Source organism: Poecilia latipinna, unplaced genomic scaffold (genome assembly GCF_001443285.1).
Source record: "Poecilia latipinna isolate Pla-1442-1.1 unplaced genomic scaffold, P_latipinna-1.0 Scaffold1369, whole genome shotgun sequence".
NCBI lineage: Eukaryota > Metazoa > Chordata > Actinopteri > Cyprinodontiformes > Poeciliidae > Poecilia > Poecilia latipinna.
Window position 1 is genome coordinate 141,934 of NW_015113985.1, and position 26,233 is coordinate 168,166.

Here is a 26,233-nt window from a genome sequence, read left to right on the forward strand (position 1 = left end):
GAGAGGACCGCATCCAAGACGGCGGCGGCGGGCGGAGGGAGAACATGCAATATTTAAAAGGTTGGAGAAGAGGCAGCTTCAGCTACACAAACTCATTTGATCTGCAACTATTATTCCAAGGGCGTATCAAGGTAAATAATATCAATGCAGCAGAGGGGGCTTGAAGGGGGAAAACACATCGACTGCCGTTATATTTAGTGCAGACTTTAAGAACTGTCAGAGCCCAATAATTCAACACACAGAAAAAATCTTTATTATTATTATTATTATTATTATTATTATTATTTGCTCCCCATTGTGACACACCGTTATCAGAACAATGTTACTTTTTAATCAGCAGGCATGGAAACTTTATTACTGCTAAAACACATAAACAAGCAAAAATGTATTTTCAAAGCTTAGACAGCTCATTACATGAACAGTTCAGAGATATCTAATCATAGACTTGGCATACAGTTTTATTGTAATAACGTCTCTATTCTGATACATTTATATTCATTTTCTGCACTTTTTTGATTTGATCTGTGGAGAGAAAAAAAAATCTATTTCCCAGAAAAATCAGGAATTGTTCAATGGTATCAAATATGAGCTGGACAGATATCCGTGTTCTGTGCTGCTGCCATTGATCGGGCCTGTTGACTAGAAGTCCCGTAGTGATCGATCCCTCTCAATCTCAGCAGCCACTTTGGAGGTGGCGCATGCTGACCTGTGCTCACGTTAGCACCGGCTTTCAACAAGGATTCACCATCGATTACCCGTGTTTGAATCTCAGCCTGATGAACAGATTTCTGGTTAATTACGGCCCAAAAAGCAGGAGGTGTCTGTTTCAGAGCCTGACTCAAAGGAAAAGTCAAAGAATTAAAATACAGCAGTGGTTTTCTTTGTCTTATCCTGGAACAAAATCTACTCTGACTTGCAGTCTCTCCCTTAATACATATTAAGAATTATCTGAAAACAAAAAATAAAAATTACTAAATGGATTAATGTAGTAATACATTAATCCATTTAGTTATTTTTATTTTATATTTAATGTATGATTATAATCATACATTAATATGCACCCACACAATCCTGTTTGTTGCCATGGTGTGTGATTTGAGAGGTGTTAACCTGGATGAACCTCAACTTTCTATCTTTATGACATAATGATGTAATTTTACAACAACAAAAATCAGAAAAAATTGGCACTTTTAAGGAAATTTTATTTCCCCATGGAAGTAGGACCTTTAAAATGTTCATGTCAGAAAATCTTCAACTTTTGATCATAAGTCAAATATGGCCGCCATGCGTATAATGCACTCTGGCTGAAAGTGCCAAAAATGAATTTTTTTTTTTTTTTGTATTTCTGATGGTTTGGGTCTACTGGCTACAACTATAGTTTAGTATTACATTTATTTACGAACATTAGAGGTGTAACAATACCTAAAACTCACAAGACGAGACACGATATTGCGTTCAAGAGAACAAGACAGAACAAGATGTCTGTCTTTTTATGATTTCTTTTTATCTCTTCAGAACTTGTATGGTTTGCAGAACAACATTTACCACTTACTACTGACAACGTTCTCTGTGATCGTGATGTATCTCCACGTACTGCTAGACGTCCCACCCTTGGCTGTTACGGTGTTGCTTTCTGCTTCCTTCAGTGTCTGAACAACTTGTGGCACTAATATATTGTTCATGTCTTGTCTCAGTGGCGCAAAAAGTGGGTATGCAGCACATGCAACGCATAGGGGCGCTGCACCAGAGGGGGCATCAAAACCCCGTCTGGAGGGGGCGGTGCCCCGATGATGCCTTCGCATACACTTCACCGCGCCCTTACGCTCCTTCACCTCGCGCACATGTAAATGTAAACGTAGCGAGTTTTACCTTTCATGTGTCTTCGTCTCGGGGGGGTCACTCATAACATATGGTCACTCATACGGATAGAGCGACCATATGTTTTCTACACTCCTTCACGGGGCGATTTATGTTTTCGCATCCACCTGAATAATATGTAGTTGTGCCCCTGTCTTGTCTCTCCATCTGTTCCCATTAATCGTTCCTACTGGAAACCTAAAGTTTGGGCAACTTCTACTAAAACATCAGGCGAATGGTTATTGCTAACAAGATAGCATTTACCTTGACGAGAAACACTGTCATGTTTTAATATCATGAGTCTTGTTTCATCCCCAATCAGCATTTTCCATTTGTGTTTAAAACATGAATAAAAACGTAATTTCCTATTGTTTATAAAAGTGAGCTTGGCAACAACTGGAACATGTTGTTTGGGGTATGATGTTGTATGAGTTACAGCTTCAGAGGCTAATACAGCACAATACTATTATGCATGATAATTTTTCATGTGTACACAAACTTAAATGTAGCACGATAAAATAATGACAGATATTTATATCTCTGGAATCAGGGCTGACCTTTTCTGTTGTACAAGTCTAAGGTCAGGAGAAAGGAAGCTTAAATACCTGCAGAGCCCACACATCCTGGACACAAACTGTTTAAACTTTAACCTTCATTTTGGCACTATTTGCAAAAACTAGCAGCCACAGGGACAGTTTCTTCCCCCAGGCTGGCTCTGTGATGAACACAATAAAGACCTTTTGCCCTGACCAGTCCAGCTTTTCAGGTGTCACTTCCTGTTGGGGCAGAGTTTCAGAAAGACCAAGAGTTTCTTAAAGAGACAGAGGCCCAACTTCAAGTCATAGAAATACAAAGTCAAATTTCTTTTAAGTCATTTTTGATACATAAAGCATATCTACAAAAACTGAAGTTAACATTGTTATTTGATTGTGCTATAAAATGGTATTATATGAGTGGAAAATAGATAACACTACCACTTTAATGGTTGAACAGTTTGCTTTTATATAGTTTTATCAGTACATTTTTCAATAATTTGAAGTTATTTGTGATCTAGATATGGCCCAAAATGAAACCCTGCAGTAGAGGAACCTAATGGAACCTAGCAATTGGAGGATTATGTATCTGTTAAATCGAGTCAGATTAATAGTTGGCTATACAGCAATAACACCAGCTGAAGATGGCCCTTTTTAACATCTTACTTCATGTGGCAATGGAGAAGTAAAGATGAGTTCATATCTGACTCACAACCGTAAAGAAAACAAGCAAACACCATCACAACAGGGCAACATCTTCAGCAAAAGTTGTCCCTTATTCACAAGTTCATCACTGCTTTAGCATTTTTGCCTCAGTCTAATTTCATTGCTGAGTTAAGCAGTCTTATGGTCTGTTAGAGACACATTGATTTGTACTCTGGAGCTGAAATTGACTCGTCTTCTAGCCACAGATCACTACATCCTCCTTTGTATGCATTCTTAATCAAATAAGCTGTTCTTTCTCTATTAACTCGGACAAGCTAACTTCAGATAAGCCTGTGTCTTTAAGCCACTTCAGAGTGGGAATCAGCCCCTGGAGGTGATGAGAGTTGACTCCGGCAGGCCGACATGTGAGCTTTGGGTCGCCATGTTATTGTCTGAGGCTGCACCCGGGGCTCCGCCGACAATCGCTTCCTCTAATGGAAAACTATTGTCTGCCTTTGAGAACTTACAAGTGTGTGGAATAGGGATGAGTCCGTCTGGACTTACGGAGCTCTCTCTGTATCGGCGGAAAAGCTATTTCAGAATTGGAATATCCACCGAAGTGGAGCGTGATTAAGCGATGCATCTGGAATGGGGCGCCGTCTTCTGTGAGGACGGGAAGGAGTTTCTAACATTGTGGTGACACACAGTAGAAAGGAAAACAGTTAGCTCTGGCAGCTGAACTTTAGCTCAAAAATATCTAAAACTGTCACAGAAAGGCACTTTTTGAGTTGTTAATTCAATTGGGAACACTGGATTGAAATTATTGACAACAATGAGACGAAAACAGAAAATTCCTTTAGGATGACGACGTTCCTCCCTTGGCATGCTGCATTATTCATGAACTCATCCATCCAGGCAGGCAACAGTTAACGTCTACCATAAAAGGTTCACACATCTTCTCTACTGCAAACAGGAGAGACGGGTTCAGGCTCGCAGTCGATCCAGAACAGTTCTGCGTGTGTGAAGAAGTTACGGAGAGTCAATGATGCTCTGAAAGAATTTTTCTTCTCTGAGTCCCAGAGGACGCTGAAGTCCATTCACAGCTTTTTTTTGCTCTTTTCTCCGGAGAACGATGAGGTGTGATTCATGTGATGTGGCTTCCAACTCTGTTTTCTGCGTCTCCAAACAAGTCGCTTTCCATCTCTTTTTGAAGCCATGAAGTAATGACCACAGTCCACGTTATAAATGTAAAAAAAACAAACGGTCAAGCAAAGATCTTCTGTGGATTTGGACGCCGATTCAATTGGACAATGCTTCTAGAAAGACGCGTCCGTTGTTCTTAATCCTGTAAAGACAAAACAAAGCGAGAGAACGTTGTGAGACATTTTTGTTCATGTTTTTAGCTAATGCAATCAGTCAGGCATTGCATTTCTTCACTTAATGCAAGCGGAGGGTGTCATCTCCACAATGTAAAGAAGTTGGAGACCCTGTTGTGGTTCAGATAACACAGAATGTTCTCACACAGTAATTGCATTTGCACAAAGATGCAGAGAGTCCAGAATCCCCCTGAGGACATTGTGGAAATCTACGGTGGGGGGTGGGGGGGATGAAGGTCGAGCTTCGGAAGGATTTCAAAAGTTGTGGGAAAATATTTCTAAGCTTTAAACATCCATTTGGAAAATGCCAGGTCGCCTCAAAGTCACATTAATATTTGATTTGTTGTATTTATCACTCTTAAGGTTGCTAAATGGAATATATCACTGTATTAGATCCTTATCTGTGATGTTTTATAAACATACTTTAAACTGTTTATGGAAAAAGAAAATAAAAATCCTCCCTTATTTCCTTGATTAAACTCCATATAGTTTATATTAAATGTCTGGGTGATGGTTGAAGTTGTAGCTCATTTCATCTCTGAAACTTTTAAAGGAGTCTTACTTTGAAGATCAAAACATTATTTTTTTTGCCTTCATTTCACACCAATTTAACTTGCAGTACATCATCAAAAGAAGTTAACACGAAGTGCACAGGAACAAAATGTCCGTGGACTCGCTCCAACGTGCATCCTGTTTAAATTCCAAAGAACTGCCTCGATTTTCTCCATAGTAAGTCTTTAAAGGGACAGTTTGGATATTTTGAATTGAGGTCCATCAAAGTTAGTATCAATAAAAGCTTACATGTAGAAGAACAGATGTCATTTCTATGTCAAAATTTGTAGAATTGAAAGCAATTCAGACTGAATATGATACATCAGTGTATTTCTGAATATTAACTGTCTGCACTTTCATATGAGACGCTCGCTCAGTTTGTTGCTACTTTCTCATCCAAACCATGTTCATATCTCTGCTCTAAAGTTACAATGCGTGAGGCTGTCGACTGCAGCTATGGACGATGTTCAGCTCATCCAACATTATGTGAATGTGCAAATATTTATTATCTGCTAATATGACACTGCATCCCATGGAGGTGATCATCTGATCAGCTCAGGTTTCTTTCTTTAGAGATGCACCGATCTGATATTGATATCTGTATCAGTCCTGATATTTAAAAAAAATTCTCGATTATGTATTGGTGGCAACGTCCATTCAGTCTAATTGTAAACTTTGTGCTCTGAGTTACGTAATGCTTTATTATTTATTTTACATTACATTTAGTATTCCTAGTAGCACTTTCTGAATCATTTGAAAGATGTTTGTTGCAGTTTATTTTTTACACCTTTAACCAAAGAAGTCATCCTATTGTCTTTAGTTTCAACTTTATTTATTGTAAGTTGGCTGTTCTACTACTAATTGCACAGACAACAAATGAAAGTTGTTTTTGCATGTTTGACCAAGCTTGTGAAGCTACTGGTGTGTTTACATGTGCTGTACTGGTGCTGAGTTACTAAAAACATTTATCATTCCGTACATTTATGACTGTGTTCAAAAATAAAACATTTTAAATCAATTCAACTGTTTTCTGTATCAGATCTATATCGGTTTATACTAAACCTCAAATATCGGTATCGAAAGTGAAAAAAGTGATTGGTGCATCCATAGTTTTTTTTAAAATCATTTTTCTGCTGACTGGTCAGAAATAAAGGATAGCTCTGTAACCAAATAGGGAACTACTGAGGACGGTAAGCTCACAGAACCTTCTTTTACCAATGGGTAATTCATTTGATTTATTTATTTTTTCTTTTCATACTGTAACACAGAGAGACTGTGCTAGGTTAGCTAAAAGGTGTAATATCACCAGAGTTTATACCAGCCCAAACCCACACATGATGCACAGTGCAGCCTGCAACACACCTTCAGCAGTAGGAACGTGTTTGGACAGACAGCGGTGTTCAGCTGTGACCTCAGCCTGAAGGAAAAACATAAACACCATGAGCAATATCGTTTTCAGCCAACATCAGAAAATATAAGCCATGTTTTTAGTCCAGTTAACGAAACATTGCGTGTTTTATTAAAATCTTAGAACAAAATGATTTCACAGTTTGTTGAGATATTAAAACTATTTAACATTTTTTAGCTTTGTTTTTTTTTCAGAAATCTAATTAATTCTAGCTTCGTGGCTGGATTACGAACTTCAAAGTTACAGGAAAACATTTCATTGATGTTTAGAATTTGTTTATGAGTAACTATGTTGAGGGGGGTGAGGTTAAACTGCGTTAGGGTGTTTACCTTGTGGGGCGGCGGTCTTTTTAAACAGCTACTGCCGTCCTCTCTCTGCGGAGGTCAGCTGGGGTTCAATTTAACGTGCGGGGTAAAGGCAGGATCTTTAAAGCGACTGGGAGAGGGTCACATGAGCAGGAAGAGCAAAAACAGGAAGACAAGAAAGAGAGAGAACTCTACCCCACCAATCCTCCATTTTTTTTTTATGCTGAAGCCAACGTGGCAGGTCGGGCAGGCTTTAGATGAGCCGTGTCTGTCGGGGAGTAAACACTCAGAGACGTTATTGTGTGTTTACTGATGATGCGTGACGCGATCAGGTGCATCAAATCGTATCAGCAAATACGAGTTTCAAGAGTTGTTATCGCTTAAATCCTCTGCGTCTCGGTGGGAGACGGCGCTATGAAAATGTTTGAATCCAAATTGGTGCAAAACGTTATCAGATGACCAAGACCGTCTGCAAGGTCGCCAGCGGCCATTTTGTATTTGTTTGGACTTCTGGTCATGCCATCTTGATATTTGTGTTAAATTCAAAATCTGTAACATATGACGGTTTAAGCTCTTGTAATGTTATCAAGGTGTAAAAGATCCGCTTAGTTCATTTTGAGCTTTTCTGTGGAGCAAATGTTTCAAACATCAGGGGGTTTCATTGGGTTTAGTTTAAATTATAAAGCGCATTTAGCAGTGTGTAATTATTCTCCTCAACACAAAGGTTTTCTTTCAAAATGTTTATTAGCATCAACAAAGAAAGAATTATTAAAGGGCTTACATAAGCTCACAATCCATAGAGTTGAACATATCTCCAGAAGGATAGGGGGAAAGGTGGGTGATGAGATTGAAACTCAAAAACAAGTGTGGAGAAAGGTAACGGTAAAGTTCTGGTCAAAAGTTTACACACACCGATTACGTAAATGAATGTCATAATTGTCATTACTTTTGCCTGCTCTTTTTGTCCAGTTGTAATGAGGATAGCTGCAACTTCACTGAGTTTTGAGAAGGATTGGGAGCACAAATATAAATTTCCCTCATCCACGTGTGATTAAAGTTACCCATAAAAGCTTAATTATATCCATACACTCCCATTAGATTTGGTTAAATGTGTCATAGCAAGTGGAAGAGAAACTACACAGTTTTGTGTCCAAGCTTCTGGCATAATTCTGCCTAAACTGGTTGAATTCATTCTGATTACCGCCATTGCCCCGCCCTGCCCTGGCCTTTAAGCACATTTCATAAATCACCTTCAATGTGGGAAAGGTTGGGGCCAATACAAAGCTTAATAGCTGTTTGGGTCATTGTCCTGTTCCAACAACCAACTATGACCAAGTTTCAAGCATGTAGCAGCCGAGTTGAAACTGAAGAACTTGTCAGTTGTGTTTAGCCGTCATTATTCCACATAGTCTGTACAACAGTTTGTAAAGTTTTCTTTGTTTTGAATGAATCACATTGACTCTTCCAAAAATAGTTCTTGTTATTAATCATGAAACATTTCTCCAGACAGCCTTTGTCTTGTCCATATGGCCAACTGTGAAGTGATTCTTCTAAGTTAATGATAGAATTGCCTTTATTGTGGACATTAAGATTCCATCACATACTACATTATTGGCTTCATAATGTTCTTGAACATCCAAATTAACATTCTTCCATCTGACAGGAGCTGCTTGGATCAAACTTAGACACGCTGTTGGTTCAGTATTACTTATTAAGATATAGGGTGCATTCAAACTAGCTCTGATTAATCTGCATTAATCTAATTCTAGTTTGTTTGCCTAGAAAGTCGGGTTCATTTGGGAAGGTGGGAATGCGTAATTGAACTCTGATGTGGACCAAAAAAAGCAAACAAACTCAAGTCTTCCTACAAACCCAGGTCTCTGTTTGGTTTGAATGCATGTGTGAATACCAAGTGAACCAAAGACTGCTTCAAAAGCAGGAAGTGGACTATGACACAGGGCATTCTGGGTAAATACAACCAAAACAAATGTGTGAGTCTAACGCTTGAGGGAGAAATGGTTTGTGTTCTTTTGCCAAAGACGAAAGAGAAACCCTACGACCATTAAAATCTCCTGCCACTCCATTTTTGTTTACATTTCTTGAAGAAAGCAGTTGCACTCGGTGTCTTCTTCAGAGCTTTTCATGTCATTTGCCTCAGTGGTTCTCGGTGCAGTGCCACCACAGGCGAGGAGGGGACCAGGTTTTTCAATTGGTTTGGATTGTTTGACACAGAGCAGTGTGAAAGAAAATATCATCAGCTGAAAATGGAACAAATGTTGCAACTTTGGTCCCCAATCAAGACAAATCTACCGGTCTATTGGGTGTTTTGCTGAATCAAATCTCACAGAGTCGATCAGCACAGCAGAACAAATCTCCAAAAGTCAGGAAATTACACAAACCTTTTTGCAGTTTACTAATCAGATCTTGGTATTGTGAACATAAGATATTGTACAAAGAGTCTGAACTGTTCTTGTTTACTACATAGACAATATCTGTTGTCAGGAGTCAGTACCTGTAATTAGGTTTTAGACATTAGCTGAGCTGAGAATGTTCTTGTGCCTTGTGAAGAAAACAAATCTTACAATTTTGTTTGTTTGATTTTTTTTGTTTTTCTTGCACAACATCATGTTCCAGCAGGACAATGAACCCAAACACACATCAAAACATATTTTGGAGCTGATAAAGCAGGCTAACATGTCCCTGACCTTTCCCTATTCAAGATTTGCGGACTGTGCTTGAAAGCCAGGTCAGTCCCAAGAAACCTATCAAGTTTTTTCTTTTCTTTTTTTTGAGGCACTAATGACCTTTACTTGTAGTAATCAAACACGAAATGGACAGAGAGAGAAAGGGAAGAAGACATGCAGTAAAGGTCACAAGGTCAGCCGGTGTATATGGGCACCCAGTGCACCACTTCCTCATGTGCCAGAAACAAGTTCAGGCAGAATCTAAATCTAAATGTAACCAAATTACAGGAAGTATTTGTAACCATTTGAGCCTGGTTGTATAACCTTTGATCTAGTTTGGAGTAAATCCATTAACAAACTCAAATTTTTGCATCCTCAAAATCATGTTGTATTCTCATTACACCTCGAAAAAAAGACTGATTCAAATTCATCATAGTTTAGGACTTTCATGCCTAAGATGAGGGAATGTAAACCTTTTACCAGCACTGTATCACGTTTCATATTCTCTAAAAGCATAAAAACGAGGAGCATCACAAATGCTCAGCAGGAGCATCTGAAAAGAAAGGCAGACATTTGAAAGCTCCCAAAGCGTTTGGCAGCTATGGTGGATCAGCGTACAGAAAGCAGGCGCAGCTATTTCTGAATGGACTTAAGGAGATGTTTGGGGGCAAAACCAATGATCACAACTACACAGGCTTCTTTTAACAGCTGGTAACGTCCACAGTTGCACACCATGCTTCTATAAGCCCTTTAACACTAACTGGACTGTTATTTTACATTAAAAAAAGAGGAAGAAACAGCAATACAATGTGTATACAGAATGACTTATCTCTTCTTTTTTTTCAGTTTGCAAATGTTTCATTTACAAGGGACACAAAGTTAACCAATTATCCTTCAGGAGAAAGTATCTACAGTACTGCACTTTCCTAGAAACTAATCTACTAACATTTCAGAGGTCTAAAGAATAGAGGGTGATAAATTAAGTTGCACTGGCAGCTGTGTGGAAGCATTGTATCCAACAGCTTACAGTGGCGTGGCTCACTAATCATTACCAAGTAAAATAACCTGATACAATGTCATTCTTCACAATCACATAGCTGAGAGAGAAACTTAATGTACTATGGAGTCTTTTTTTCCTTTTTAGCCTTAACTTTCTGTCGATTCTACTACAGAGAGCTTACCTAAACTGCTTTGCGATTTTTTCCTTTTCCAAATCAAGAGTATGATTTTCATGTTATAATACTTTCAGTTCAGAGTTTTGTTTGTGTGTTATGTCGCGGATTCGGGTTTTCAATTCTAAAAAGATGGGAACGTCCATAAAAAAATCCATTACTTGGGTTGAAACCACCATGGGGCCTTGGGGGGGTGCGGCTTGTAAAAACAGTTCAGTATCTGGAGTATGGCTGATCCCTGTAAGCTCCCTTGGCCGTCCGAACCGACGGAGCCTTGCCGCGACTGTTTGCCCACTCTTCCTGGCCTGATCAGGGGAGAACACAGGATAAACAGATGGAGAGTGATTAGAGGCGATACACTTTAATTGAAGCGACACATGCAGACGCAGCAAATACTTCCTAAATATTTTTCCATGTAAAAATTCTGTACAATGCAAAAAAACACAATCTAACCAAGAATCTACTTTCTAGTGATATACTTGAAATCAGACAAATGTCACATTTTTCCTCCCTACTAAATAATTAAATCAGATGAAAAACTTTTCCAAACTTTCCCTGACCGTATCGGAGGTGTTCAGTAAACATTCTCCCTCTGCTGACGTTGAAGCAGGAATTTGGATCTGCCTGTAAAAACAAAAAGCTCCCGCTCCGTCAGAGCTTTCACCTGGAAGAATCCATCCAGGTTAATTGAATGTGAGGATCAAATGGCTACTTGAAAAGGGCCCGTTTAGCAACTCCCAGAGAAAAAGGTCACAATTACCATTAGCTCAAATCAGGTCTTGCTCACCCCCCCTGCTAGCATCAATGTGAAAGTGCTGCTATTGACGGCACCCTTTGTCTGATCTCCAGCCAGCGCTGAGACTTCCCCGGAGCTGAAGCTAACAAAGGCTGCTTCTCTCTTTTTCTTTTTTCCCCCCAGTGTGGAGGCTCTCTGTTGCCAGCACATAGCCAATACCCCTTAATTAAACCTGTCACCCTTCCACTGACACTCACTTTGAAGAAACACACCAAGGTAACCTTGTGTTTTGAGAACAAGAAAGCCTGTCAGTGTTGTTTATCTGCTTTCTCTGAGCTGTTGCCTTCCAGTCTGTGTGACCCGCGCAGCATGATGATGATTATTATTATTATCATTATTAGCGTTTCATGTTCGCAGGTCGGCATCAGTCTAATAAGTGGAGGGTGCTTGTTCTTTCACTGGCACAGTCAGAAAAGTTTAGAAAGTTTTAATGGCTTTGACTTGCCTCTGACAGCACGTTCGTGGAATAAACGCGTGAAAAGCAAAAACGAATACGCGTCATGGATCACTGCCGGTTTTACCCGGCTAACGCTGAGCTAAGGTGGAGGTCGGCTTTTGGTGTCATTACTCTGTTTGTCAGCAGGCTTACAGCCAAACATACAAAGGGCGAATTTCAACAAACCTCCAGCAGAAGCTCAACCCAATTAAAGGAGATTCCGTAAAGTTGAAGTGAATTCCACTGTCCTCTCCAGGTTCACTTCTAGCTTCTCAGCTAAACAAATACACAACCAAATATATACACTCTGTTGCTACATACATAAATGTCCCTAAGAGTCTCATTTGTCAGATTAAAAGCACTTTTTGAAATTCACCTTAAAGCAAGTATTAAACATATTTTTATGAAGCCCACATTTCTGTTTTTTTAAATAGTTTTTTATTGGTCTCATGTAATATCCTAATTTTTAACTGTGTATCCATTAGATGTAAGTAGAAAATCATCATAATAAGGATAAATTATGTATCTATTTTCTCTTTTCTCTCTTTCTACCAAAAACTAGAAGTTTTCAGTCTGATGCTTTGGTCTCAACTTTTACTGAAGGACAGTTTTGTTTACAGAGACTTCAGAATTCATTATATTAATTATTTTTTATGTTTTATTTTTTAATTTTTTAAGACATTTTCCAGTTCCAGTGTAAAATGTTTACTAGAATTTAAGGTTTATTTGTCTTTGAGAATGTGTTCTTGCATTATCATGCCTTTACATTACATACTTGAAAATGTTCTCAAAACAACAAAATTATCGTTCATCACAATAACTTCTGGAACAACAAAATTTGTTATAACAGGTCTGTGCATACTTTGTAGACTTTGTGCTGTAAATTACGTTTGTTTTTGTGCTTTGATTTTAGTGTAGATGTACATGTTTCAGATTACCCATCTGATAGGTTTCCCCAGTGAGGGACAGTTTTATTCTGAGTGGCTTTGTGTTGGTCTGTCACATAAAGCTTAAATAACATGTATTGAAAATTTGTTGTAATGTGAAAAAAATTGAAGGGGTCTGAATACTTTTGGAAGGAACTGTGTATCAAAAACTTCACTATAATTCAATGCAGCATTATTTTCCACCATCCTACCATTTTTTTTTATATTAAACTTAGCCACGTAGGTTTTGTCTAATCCTGCTGACACTGAAAGCATCCTTCTGCCTTGGCATCTGTTTAATTGAAACATTTGTCTTTTTTTGCATCCTGTATCATGAATAATACATTTCAATAATCCAGTTTAAAAGCTGGATCAGGACAGAACGTCAACACGGCGTTGCTATAATGCAGTATTAGAGAATTAGGCTGCACTGACTACAAGCAGCTTCCAAAACAAGTCAAGTTCACACTAAGGCCAGATGTACAGCACAACATAAAAGATGCATCGACCTGCTGCTCCACAGCTGCGCGGTTACAGCGCTGTAATTCCGCTGTCATATGAATGCAGTCGGCAGCAGATCTGACCTTGGCCCGCATCTTACCGATCATGTCAGAAAGCTGACATAGGTTTGCTGAACACTGCCTCAGGGAGGTTGAGCTCTGCCAGAAGTTTGCAGAAAGTGCAGCTGGTCCAAACTTGCTTCTGATTTGATCGTTCCAAATCAGAAGCGAGAAGAAGTTCATTAAAGTAAGTAAAGTTTTGTCCAGCAAATTAGGTTGAAACCGGTGTCACGGTAATGAAGTGATATTTAGGTTTTTGCCTGGGAACATTGAGGAATGTAAATGGCAGTGAAGCAGAAGGAGCTTTGCATAAAATAAGGGACACAAGTTGTCCACATAAAACAAATATTGGCCTTTGGCTCCCCACAGGCCAAATCTGGCAGTTTAGTTGTGTTCGACCAGTCAACGTCAAAAATGTGTACCAAACACGCAAAAAGTGTTTAATACTGTCCTGAAACCATGTAAAACTAGTTTAATATTCAGAATCCACATATAGTAATTAAAGCTACATTATGCAGCTTTTATAAAAACAGAAAATTAGGTGAAATCTTCATTTATTTATTTTTTTTTAAGAATTGCCAGATTGATACAGACCTATACAAAAACATAAATAAACACTTGAAGTTGAATTTGCAGTGGAAGTAGTTTTGCAAACATATTGACTCAGGAATAAAACTTTTACACGCCACACTTTTCAGCTTTTGTACTCATAGAAGAAAATACACCAACATGACTAAATATAAAAAAAGCCCAATTTGTAAAAATCCTTTTGCAAATAAATATAAACACCTTCTACAAACCAGTAAAATCTGCTCCTTTATTTCCTCGTGTAACTGCAGAAGGATTAGGGATGATGTAAAGGTTATCCTCTATTTTTGTTTTGTTTTGACGTTTTCCTCTACATAGCTGAGGGGAAAAAAAATCAGCATTTAACCCCCGGAAATCTTCTGCGGGTAAGAGAAGTGATTTGGCCTTATCTCACGTGTTTCCCCCCAAAACAATTCTCAAAAGAGACGCTGGAGTGATGCAAGAAATGTCAGTCAATATTTACAACGCCGCGGTTATAAATATACACTCCTGCACCTTAAGCCTCCACTCTTGGTAATTGTTTTTAATTTCGAGCAACACTGCTTCCACCTAATTATCTAAATGAGCTGAAGAGGTTCTGATTAGTGACAAATGACTTTTAAACACGCTCAGTCTGAATGTGTCTGAAACAGCACTCCATTAGCCAGGTGCTATGGCAACTGAGATAAAGTAAGCAGACTCAAGTGAGGAAATGAAAAGAGATATTGTTCTGACAATTGACACTATATATATATATATATATATATATATATATATATATATATATATATATATATATATATATATTGCATAAAATAATATGTATATATATACAGTGGAAAAGGAGATCTGCGACTCACCGTACGACTCATATGACTCCCCGCTGTGTCCATATTCATAGTAGTCATCTGAGCTGGAAGCAGACAGGAAATGGAGGTGAATATCAGGAAATAGGGCGCAGAACAAATGTAATATATTGCAATTTAAAAATAATGTTCATCTTCCCTTACTATGAGGATAATTAATTGTGCAGCTGCATAAAAAAAAGAAAAAAAAAACCTACTTTACATCATTTAAAACTTTGTAAACGTACAAGACAATTTCCTCCCCCATAAGCTTCTACTTCTATATTGCTACTTATGGAGACGTATGAGGCGTGGCAACATTAATATAAAGTTTAAAAAAAAAAGAGATGGGGCACGAGTTGCATAGCAGTTTATTTCTCTGCTTGTTTATTTTATTTTTTCATTTTTGCGGTCGTCGGTGAGGCGGTGACAGAACAATCCTGCATCGACATCACTCGGTAACAGCGCTATCATTCAGGAGAGGCAATTCATCATAAGGCTGCCACTGAGCCGACAGCAGCCATCACAGCTGGGTCCTCTCCGCCTGCCTGTCAGTCACACTGTCAGCGATAGCAGCACCTCTCTGCTCCCCAGATTAGAGAGCTGAAAGCGTCATTCAACCCCCTCCCCCCCAAACCCACCAAACGCCAAGTCGACACCGGCTGACTGCTGAGGGCAAAGAGGTGACAGCTGTGACACCACAGAACTAACAAATTATTATTTTTCTCCTCCCTCCACGGTTAAGTAGCTGTTTTTAGGACTGTGAACCTGAAAGGCCAAACGGCAATAAGAGGCTGAAGAGAAGCTGCTTTTCTCCTGCAGGTTTATTTTTTATTGGGAAATGCATGTGTGAGAACTGAACGTCATCTGTACGTCATAAGTGAAATATATAATATATTGGAAGATCAATGATCAGCCGATGCTTACACGTGAAGCCGATCTTTTCCACCGATCTTATCTACATCAGCAAATGTCTAAAAATCAACCACTGTCCTCTGTTGCTTTGGTTAACAATAGTCACCCAACTGTTAGCATCTCAGTGGGGTGAGTTAGCAACAGTCCGGACAAAAGAAACTAGTCGGCCAAAATCAGAATCGGCAGGTCAGGCGTTTTAAAGATCAAAAATTGGCAATCAGCAAGAAAATTTCAACTGGTGCACCCCTAGTGTTTGACAAAACACAAAACCAGTTATTTACATTTTCTAATCAATGAACCACAAAGTGAAGGCATTTTTCACAACAGCCGTGTTTCATATGTTGGTATTTGTGTAAATATGTCACTGAATTATTTTTTGGAACCACCATTTACCTCATCTAAAGTTTATTGACTCAAAATGAATCCCACTTACTTAGCTCATCAATAAATTATTAAATTTATGTATTAAAAATTACATTTTACAGTTGAACAAACACTACGTCCTAGACATTTTGTACTTTTAAAAAAAAATATTTTTTGGCTCTAGTGGCCTTTATTTGATAGTTAATTGACAGGAAAGTGGGTAATGAGAGAAGGGGGAAGACATGAGGCAAAGGTCGCCAATCAAACCTGCGACAGCTGTGTCGAGGACTAAGGCCTCCATATGTGGGTTGTGCTTAACCCCTGTGCCACCACAGCACACCCTAGTACTTTTGCAATTTAAGAATTTTTTGTGTCCAGATTTGTGGGACACATTGAGGCCATCAGCCGCAGGATATTTCTTGCTCACTAAATGTTAATTGTTACCTGACTGTGGAACGTTTTGTTCACTTTTTTAATGCCAGTCTTTTGTTTCTGTTTGCTAACAGACTGCTGAACTGAAACGTGGTCGTGTGATTTGAATAACAAATCACAATCAGGGGTCATTTTTTCAAACTAGACAAGAGCTAACTAGTCCAAACAGGCATCGGAATCACAATCAACTAAGTGTAATATAAATTAATGGTACGCAATTTAATTCAACACATATATAAAATATTTTATTAATTCCAAAGGGGAAATTAAATGTTGCTGTAAGTCATGTTATTGAATTTTCTTTGAATTTTTGTAGACTCATGTCTGTGGGCAGCAACACGGCTTTCCTGTAGCATCCAGTGTTACAGCAGTTCTGAAGAAGCCTCTGACTGACACACTGTATAACAGTCTCATGAAGAGGATACTCTGGATTGTCAGTAATATTTTTCATTTGGAAAAAATATCCAGTTTCCACAGCAGTGTCCAGAACAAAACCAGCCTTCATTAGTAGATTGTGAAGCTTCTTTTAGTCATTTGCTCTGATGCTGCTACCTCATTAAATCACATATGAGATTTGAGCATTTCATTTTAATTTACGATCATTATTCATAAAACAGAGTCAAAGGTACACCCAAAGCTCCAGTACATGAGTTCATAGTTTCAAAAGGAATTAAGATGGAATAAAATGGCAGCAGCAGGAACCAAATGGGGGCAGAATCACCACATTGGTTCCAACATTTGTTTAGCGAAACAAAAACAAGCTCAGCACCAAATAACACCATAAAACAGCAGGGTTTTTTGTCATCTTTCAATAAATTATAATGCAAGATCCTACATAGGTCACTGAACTCAAGAACTAAAGATGTGAATCAGGTAAAAACAGAGTGCTGTTCTCCTGCCAAGGTATCATCGTAAAAAACAAGACCAGCTCCCGAGGCTCCTTTAAGAGACAGGAGAGGTAGAGATGGAGAAACATGTAAATGTGTGTTTCAGCTCATCACGCTGCTCACCCAGAGACGAGACCTGACAGGATGCTCAACAATTAGACCTCACATTCAGCTAAAATGGAGTAAATTCCAGAGTAGTCATTAAAATGAGCATCATCTTCATGAGCGACAGTAAATCAATTTGTTGCAATTCACAGGTGCTTGCACACACGTATTGGAGAATTCTCAGCTTTCCTCTATACTACACCTCTGTCACATTCTATAAAGCTATAATATAGAGATCCAGATTTTGCAATCCAATCCAAGATGCTGCACCACACTGCCATTTGTACATCATTTATTTTGCCGTGTTTAGAAACGGAGCCTAACTTCCTGTGAGGAAATAATTTGTTTCGGCCTGCATGTTGAAATGTCAGTAATGGCTGTGCTGGGAGCTTCAGGTCTGGACATGTTCTAACCGTCAAGAAATTGAACAGCAGAAGCTGTTAGGCCCCTCTAATTTCTGAGGTGACATTTTGTCAATATTGCAACATAACTTCTCGGCATAGCCACTTTCTCCTTTCAATTACAAGTTGTGAGGTGAATCCTGAAGGTCAAAGAGTCCTGGAAAACCTGCTTTGGGAAGCTAAAAGCTTACAGTTTAATTTGAGAACCTGCTGTACACTTAGCTGCTCAAACCATATCAGTTGTTGTTTCTGCTTAGAAAAGTATGTTTTGTCTTTCACTTTGTGTATGATGTTATTCTAATTTTAAAATGGTTGATAAAAATGTAAATACATTTCACTTTGAGATAGGCCACAGAGAGACACAGCAAAACAGCAAGCTAATTCAGCTTGAGAACCCGAGGCAAACCTGGGCTATCCTCTCCACTTAACTCTTTATCTACATGTTTGAGTTCAGCTACCCTATGTCGAAAACTCAATTAACCCTCCTCTATCTATGATCTTGTTCTTTCAGTCATAAGCCAATGACTTATGATGTCTTATGGTCCATATGTGAGGTCTAAAATAGACAGATTGGGAAATCAAGAACTTCACTGATTGATTCCGTTCTCTCTTCACCATGCTAGACCTGTTGACAGAACACCGTCCTTCATTTTCCTGCTCAGTCCTTCTATCACTCACAATGAACTTGTGATGATTTCCTCCTTTGCAAACTCAAAGTCATCTGCGTACATTTTTAGTTTTGCTGTTTTTCTATTGAAAGAAACTACTGCCAGAACACCTGACCATCCACTGGCAAAAAATACTCTGGCACAAATAACCACGACAAGCAAAACAAATGAGCAAATATGTGTGCATACCCACAAACTATGTGAAAAACTTAAAGAAATAAATAGTCTTGACCACCTAAATGTCTCACTCTCACACAGCACACAATGCAGTATAGATGAATTAACAAGTTAAGGGAGTACAGCCGGCAGCATGGACTTGTCTGAGGAGAGACGCCTGTGGTGGATCTCAGGAGAGATATCATCCTGCCATAGGTGTGAAAGAGCTTTGCCTTTCTAAATAGGTCAGCTTTTGATTTGACATTCATTACCAGAAGGAGTCTGCTGCTTTGAGTCTCCCCAGGCCAAGAAAAAGGAAAAAAGATTGGTCGAAACCAGCACGACGAATAAAAAGCCGATGCCTATTAGAAATGTGTGTCTCCTTTATCAGACATGTTAAGTCCAGGCCAACTTTTCCTCAGGTAGTGCATCTGTCATCCGGGTAAATGCTTCATCTGAAGCCCTGATGTTGCTGTTGGAGGGCGCCATGAAACATGAAACAGATGGCGGTGTTAAATCTGAATGATGTAGAGCACATCCCTCACGGACTTTGCTTTCTAACATCCTCATTACTCTTCCACTCCTCTGTGAGAAATCTGAAGAAATCTAGCAGGACATTTACGGGAGACTTCAGGTGTAATGTAGGATTGGTCTAACACGGCGAGAGCAGCTTCTATTTTGTTAACCCATTTTCTGCATTTTTACACACTTTACCTCCTCATCCCCAAGAATCCCGAAGCCAAAAATATCTCCTTGACACTTCCTGTGTGATCGTATTTTTTTCCCCCTCTATTCATTCAGCAGAAATGTTGGAGAAGTAAAATGCTGATGAAAACTGCCCCACACTGAATGCTCTGATTATACCAGCTCAGTGATTTCTGCCACAGATAACATTACAATGGGAAATAGAAAAAGGCAAAAGAAAGAAAGAATGCTACAGTTTATTCCCCTTCACAATTTTGCCTGAAATGAAGCGCATGTAATTTCCAAAGAAAACCTTCGTTATGGATACACTGGTGATTGCTCGGTGTGCTGGCTGATTGCCAGGCTGTCTCCAGCACTGACCCCCTACTGGAGAGACACAAAGAGGGACAAAATGGCCTATTGCAAATGAATTGACTTTCCAAAATAAGTCTCCCTTCCAGCTTTGTCTAGAAGAATTGTGTAATTTCAAGTTTTTTTGGGAAACTTAATGAAATCCACTCTGAAGGGGGGAAAAAAGACTCCCTCTGCCAATGAATCTGGAAGATCAGGGGACTCGTCTTGTTCTCCATGCAGATTTAATTTACAGAGTTATGTACATCTGTTCCCATCACCTCAGATTGGCTAATTACCCCACAACACCCATCATTCATCTTTATGAGCTGTCCACCTTGAAAACACATTGTGTGTGAAGGCACCACAAGGCCTTCAGAAGCAAGATTTGAAAAGGTTCATCTTAAAATGACAAGATTGAAAAAAAAAAAAGCAAAACTATTAGACTGTGTTATTGATGCCGCAGTAAAACACTACAAAGACTTCAGTTGTTTTATCACTGACATTTCTGTTCTGTGTCTGAGTGACAGGAAAAGCCTCAAACTGGAGACATTAGTGAGAGGTCCTTTGATGCAACATTAAAACAAAAGGAGAGAATAAACTTTAAAATACATCTAACAGGGAGTATCAGTTTATTAATAGGTCAAACAATCAGATAATTAACTTTTATAATCTGGGTCAGTCAAATCTGTTTGATCTACCTTCCTACATTTGGCATTTTTCTGCCAAAATGTTTGTATCATAGCAAAGAAATTGTGCTCAAGTTGAAATATTTTCCATTCTTGAGTGTTTTATTTCTACTTTAACTCATTTTATTTTATTTGAATTCTAATGCCTTATAATTTGTTTTATTACTTTTTTTTAAGTTTGGTGCTTTGTTGACTGTTTCTTTGTGTTTTCCTTGTTTGTTTTCAGTGTAATGAAATTGAACTTTAACACTGGGCAACCAATAAAACAAAAAACTAAAATTAAAATGATTAGCTGTGGTCCAGCTTTATTTTCAACCTTTAGGAAGCTGTGAGCTTTTATTTTGAACACTGTTTTCAGTGCTCATTCTCGGAAGACCAGCCAGACTTGAAGTACAAAAACATAATAAAATAGACCGATGTGTTTTAATGAAATGTTATCCTTGTGGATAATAACTGGTTACTACAAAACATCCTACTTTTTGGGTGCTTTCTGTAATGAGAACATTGAGGTACAAAATGGCCAAAACAGCAAAAGGGCAAAGGAACGAAATGACTAGAACCGTTTTGAAAATATAGAAAAGTGCAGGAATCCCACAGACCTGCAAACCCACCAACACAACTGCATATCCTGCTGAACATCATAAAACAAAGAAAGCAATACGCATACAAGACGGATCATGCTCTTCACCTCAGATCCTCTGCTTTCAGAAAAACGTATTATCACCCGCCCTGTTCGGAACAGCAGGAAGGAAAAAACGACATTATGGGAGCTTTGTTTTGGCAGCGCTGCTTGTTTTGGAGGTGATTCCAATGTGCTACATGATGAAAGTTAGGAAACCATGCCACTCCCCTCTGCGCACGTCTCCTGCACCAGGGTTTACTAATGCCTCTGCATGTTTCATCTTTCTTTTATAAAACATTGCCTGTGGACCTCTGAGATGCAGCCTCCAGGGTAGCATCGCAAAGCAAGAACCACGAGGAATCTTTTAAAGCGTCAAGTATGAGATAATGCTTTGATCGCCCCTGTGCTTTGAGAGGTCCCCTCATCTTGACCTCTCCAAGTGTCCTTTGCCGCTGCTGCCTCCCTACAGAGGCATCCTCCCTTCATCTAATAAAATTAAAGACGCTCCCTACACCAGAGACCGCCCTCCAGCCTGCTTGACCTTAGAACCTGATTGGTTACGGCAAACTGAAACTCTCCGCTGCCTTTCGTCTACGAGCACAGCGAGATGAGGATGCGATGTGGAAGCTCTTGGTCTGCCTGCCATGGCTGTCACGCCGAGGTAACGTTCTGAGAGATTCCCCGGGGCGCCTGGCGCTCTTCTGAAAAATGGAAATGTCGTGAAATGTCTTTAGGGCGTCTAAAAGGAGCCTGTAAGCTCAAGTCTCATGTCTTAATGTTGCGAGGGCCTTATTTGCCTTTCAGATTTAATTACGTCTAAATGACTCAAGCTTGGCTGTTCTGTTTGACACCATGTGTACAGTACAGTGCATAGTTTGTCTCGTTTCATTTGTCAGGGTTTGTTCCTCATGCCTCTTCAGACCGTGATGTGTCATAGAACCTTTTGCAAATGTTAAAAGCAGATAATATAATTTTACCATTGTCGCAGTTGTAAAACGTGCAATAGACGTGCTGTACGACATGACACTGTATGCACCAATGATGAACCACATACAGGACACATTACAGGTCTGTTGTGAGAAGGGATTCTACAGACAGGAGTGTTTATTTATTGGAAAATTCATAGGATGTTTATTTCACAAGAGCGTGACACTTTTAGATATAAATATTGATGGAGGTATTTGAAAGGAAATGGAATATTTTAAAGATGTCGACTCAATTTCTTGAAGTCTTACTGTAATGTCTGAAGGCTGGTCAGTCCTTTTATTTATTCCCCCCCCCAAAGAAAATTCATAAAAAACTGGATGTTGCTAGACAACAGGTTCTATGTTTATATATTCGTACATCAGTAGACATTTTTCTGTGGGTGTCTTCATGAAACACCATTTCACATGCTTTGAAAGAACCCAACACAATGCACATAAGACATAAATTAGCTCTTGGCAACACTTCTCTCAAATAAAACAATCACAAAACCAAACCAAAATCATATCCACTGCCCTGCAAACAACTCATCTTCATATTAGGCGTTTAGAGTGCACTTTATTTGAGTGCTGAACAACTTCTAACCTGATTTTGTAGGTTATAAAAATGCAAAAATCCTATGATTTATTCTAATCCACAACCAAAAATATGTCCTAAATGAGCAAGTGACAGAGGAAACTATCAAAACTTATTGTGCTTCAAAGGTTGACATCAAGAGTCCGATCTGTTCCAAGAAATTATGGAAATTATGTTTTTTTAAATGAACTCCTGCAGGACTAAAGGCATTTAAATAGTGACTCCTACAGTTTGGGAGGAGAACTGCAGTTTGTATGTCAAATAGAAGCAAATCACATTAAATACGAGTTTGCAGGTTAAATACATTTGAGACCAGAAGTTGACATCCAACGAATAAAAGACACATCCACCTTTTTGTTTCACTGCTGGAGCAAAATCAGCAAAAGACAACAAAGTCAATGTTTTGGTGTATGTGAGCAAGTTCTGTCATGAGAACTGGACCAGAACCCCAGCAAACTACTGGTCAGAAGATTGTGGAAAAAAATTCAAAACCTTTGACCAAAATCATACTGTTCTAAGGCAATGCTACAAAATACTGAGAAAATGTGTTTACACTTTGTATTGTGAAGACATTAATAAAGAAATCTCTGACATGTTCTAAATACTGCTCTATTTCCTTCTTCCTCCCTTAGCCCTGACTCACTAAGTATTTTTCATTATATACTGTAGTTTCCTGTTTGTGACTGTGGCTACAATGTGAGCAAAAGTAAACTTTCCTGTTTGTGCCCACAAACTTAATGGATAAAGTTGGTTCTATTTCTTTCTTTCATTATTGTGGTATTTTGCAAACAGAAATGTTATTGGTAAATTTAACTGATCTTAGACAAGAGAAATGTGACCTGTTCTAACTTCAGTCAGTGAGGAAAAAAGGTTAAACTTCTCATTTCAGCTGTATTTCTAGTGAATAGTAGTAATAATAATAATAATAATAATAATAATAATAATAATAATAATAATAATAATAATAAACATTTACACAGCTTTGACTCCAATGCAATGGCTGGTGGGTAAAACAACAGCCAGACCACAGCTATTATTTTCATTTCATAGACTGGCTCCATAAACTCTAAACTTGATTGTAAAAACATCCATTTAGAAGCTAATATCATAAAAAGTTGCTTTCATGCTCATTTTAAAAATCAGATTTTTAACGGTGCGTTCAATGGTAGACAATTGAACTTTCTATTCTTCCACTGGGAAAAAAACTCACTGAGCAAATATCAACATTAAATTATGTTTTATAGTTGTGAATGCTACAGGGTTATAGCTCCTTTCTGATATAAAATAAAGATAAAGTTAAATCTTCCAGTGAACCAAATGAGATCAAGAAAAAAAAACTTTAAATTTCTGATGTACATTGAGCAAAGCAAAATCTGCTGAAAACTGAAGAAGTTATTAGTATATTACTGTATGCAGAAAAAGTGATATACATTATTGTGGTACCAATCAGTAAATTTGAGGTAATTCAAAATAGGTGCCAACACTTCTTCTGGAATTTTCCTTTCTGGACTTTTCAAAGCTGTCAAACCCTAAAAGAAAATTGCATTTTTGTATATGTTTGATAGTTTGCTTTTAAATTGTAATCTGTTAATCAGACAAAATTAATATATACACAAAACAAAAAATAAATGAGAATATTTCAGGTTGTTATAAAATGTATTTGGTATATTTCATTCCCAGAGTGAAAACGGTCAGATGAGCACCGAGCACCAACAACGTGTGTGGAAAGCAAGGAATCAGTTGTCGACATTTTTAGCCACAATAGTGGATAAAAATCAATGAAATGCATTTATGCTACGCTGAATCAATAGATCTAAGAAAGATAATGCCTCACCGCATGTAGCAGGATTGTACTGAAGATCTGAAAGTGAACGACACATCACCCTTCTGCAGCTGCTTTCCTTACATCAACACAAATGTTTTTCCAGTTAATTATCGTATCTGGTGCGGCATCAAAACCAGTTGGGGAGCCTGCGAGCCTTCAGCCTTCTCCTTTTTCCTTCCTGCTCACAAAAAGGCAGGCCTGCTCCTGGCGGGAGCCACCAGGGTAATACCATGACAGAGAGATTGTAAATTGTTCAGCTTGTTATCCTGCGGCAAGTGAAATCCTGCCACACAGTCGGGAGCTCAGGCTGGTGACTGGGAGCTCCTTAGGCTGCCAGAAACATTGTTAGGAGACTTCAAGTCCACATACGTATACACAAACACACTCACCTACACAAACAAATACACACACACACACACACACACACATATATATGTATATATATACTCTCCTCTGGGCCCTGCTGCAGATGGGACCTGCTATGACTGTGCTTGGGCTTGGAGAGAAAATGACGTCTATCTTTGTCCGTCGCAAAGTTAAAAACAGCTGTGAATCTATAGGGATTCAAAGTTTTCTTTTTAATAGAATTATAGACAAAAACACTATTTCCATAAAGCTTACTGCCATGAAAATGCTAATTCTCACTTTTAGATTGTGCTATGTCTTGTCTAGGGATGCACCGATCCACTTTTTTCACTTCAGATATCTGAGGTTTAGCACCGGCTGACACTGATCCAATGCAGAAAAACAGATGAAGAGTTAAATGTTTCTTTTTAAAATATGGAGACTTGTACTGAATTACAACTTAATCTGATAACTCAGCACCAGTACAGCACTTCAATACACCAACAGCTTCACAAGCTTGGTCAAACATGTAAAAGCAACTTTAATTTGTTCAGTCTGTGCAATTATTAGTAGAACAGTCAATGTTAAAACAATAATAAAGAAATTGAAATAAACAATAGGTTGACTATATTGGTCAAACATGAAAATAAACTGCAACAAACCTTTTTTCAAATGGTTCCGAAAATGCAATTAGGAATTCTAAATATAAGATACTGATATTAATATCAGATTGGTGCATCTCCACTCCAATCCAGCAGATGGAAACACGCCTTGTTCACGTTTTCTTTTTCTTTTTTTGCCCCATTTTAAAAGGCGGTAAAAAATTCACCTGACTATTGGAGAGAAACATAGCTACTGACTTCAGTTAAGGTCAGTATTTTTAATTTAGCACTAACAAAAAATAGGAGGCAAAAGTGGTGCATGTGTGAAAATTCAAATGTGAAAATCACTCCAGTTCAAACAGAGAAGAGTTTCAGGAAAATCTCCAGTGGGTTGACAAGACAGAAGTAGGACTTTTAAAAGGCAAAAAAACATAAAATCAGCAGTCAAACCTCAAGCTTAGGCACAGTTGGGTTAATGCAGTCGGACAACAATCTGAATCACTCCAGAAAGTGAACGGCTCAGAAACACAGAAGGAACTATGTAGTGTTGTAGTTACCTTTTTCACACAAATCAAAGTTAGTATAGACAGGTTTGTGCTTTCAATAAATCAAATCATTATTCAAAAATAGCTTTTCAAAATTGATTTTGGGGTATTTTTTAAATCAAATATAAATACAAAATCAGAAGAAACCTGTCAGGGAGCAAATACTCTTTTAACGTCCCTGTACGGCACTACTAGCATGTTTTACAATATTAATAAATGGCACCGCTTATAGGTTTAGAAATGCCTTTGTGTAAACAAAGGTAATGTGATCACTCCATCTCCACTCATCAAAACTGCATGAAGCCTCCGACGCGCACATGCTCAATGTCAGCCCGCAGTAACAGTAGCTTTCCAAGCAAATCCAGGATAAAGGACACAAATAAGAGAAGAAGTAAGTGAATCAGTCGTCTCTGGAGGCAAA

General features: G+C 38.5%; 1 long non-coding RNA gene across 2 annotated transcripts in view; it reads right to left on the reverse strand.

Moving 5' to 3' along the window:
• Positions 1-1,804: 1,804 nt before the first annotated feature.
• Positions 1,805-26,233, reverse strand: part of LOC106962089 (uncharacterized) — a 30,069-nt gene continuing 5,640 nt past the window's right edge. The window contains exons 3-6 of one of the 2 annotated variants that reach the window (XR_001427898.1): positions 14,678-14,730; positions 6,701-10,837; positions 6,326-6,380; positions 1,805-4,380 (exon numbers count right to left, since the gene is read on the reverse strand). This is a non-coding gene — a long non-coding RNA (uncharacterized LOC106962089). Of the gene's footprint in view, positions 4,381-6,325; positions 10,838-14,677; positions 14,731-26,233 lie in introns of both variants that reach the window. The other variant, XR_001427897.1, reaches the window with a different exon arrangement.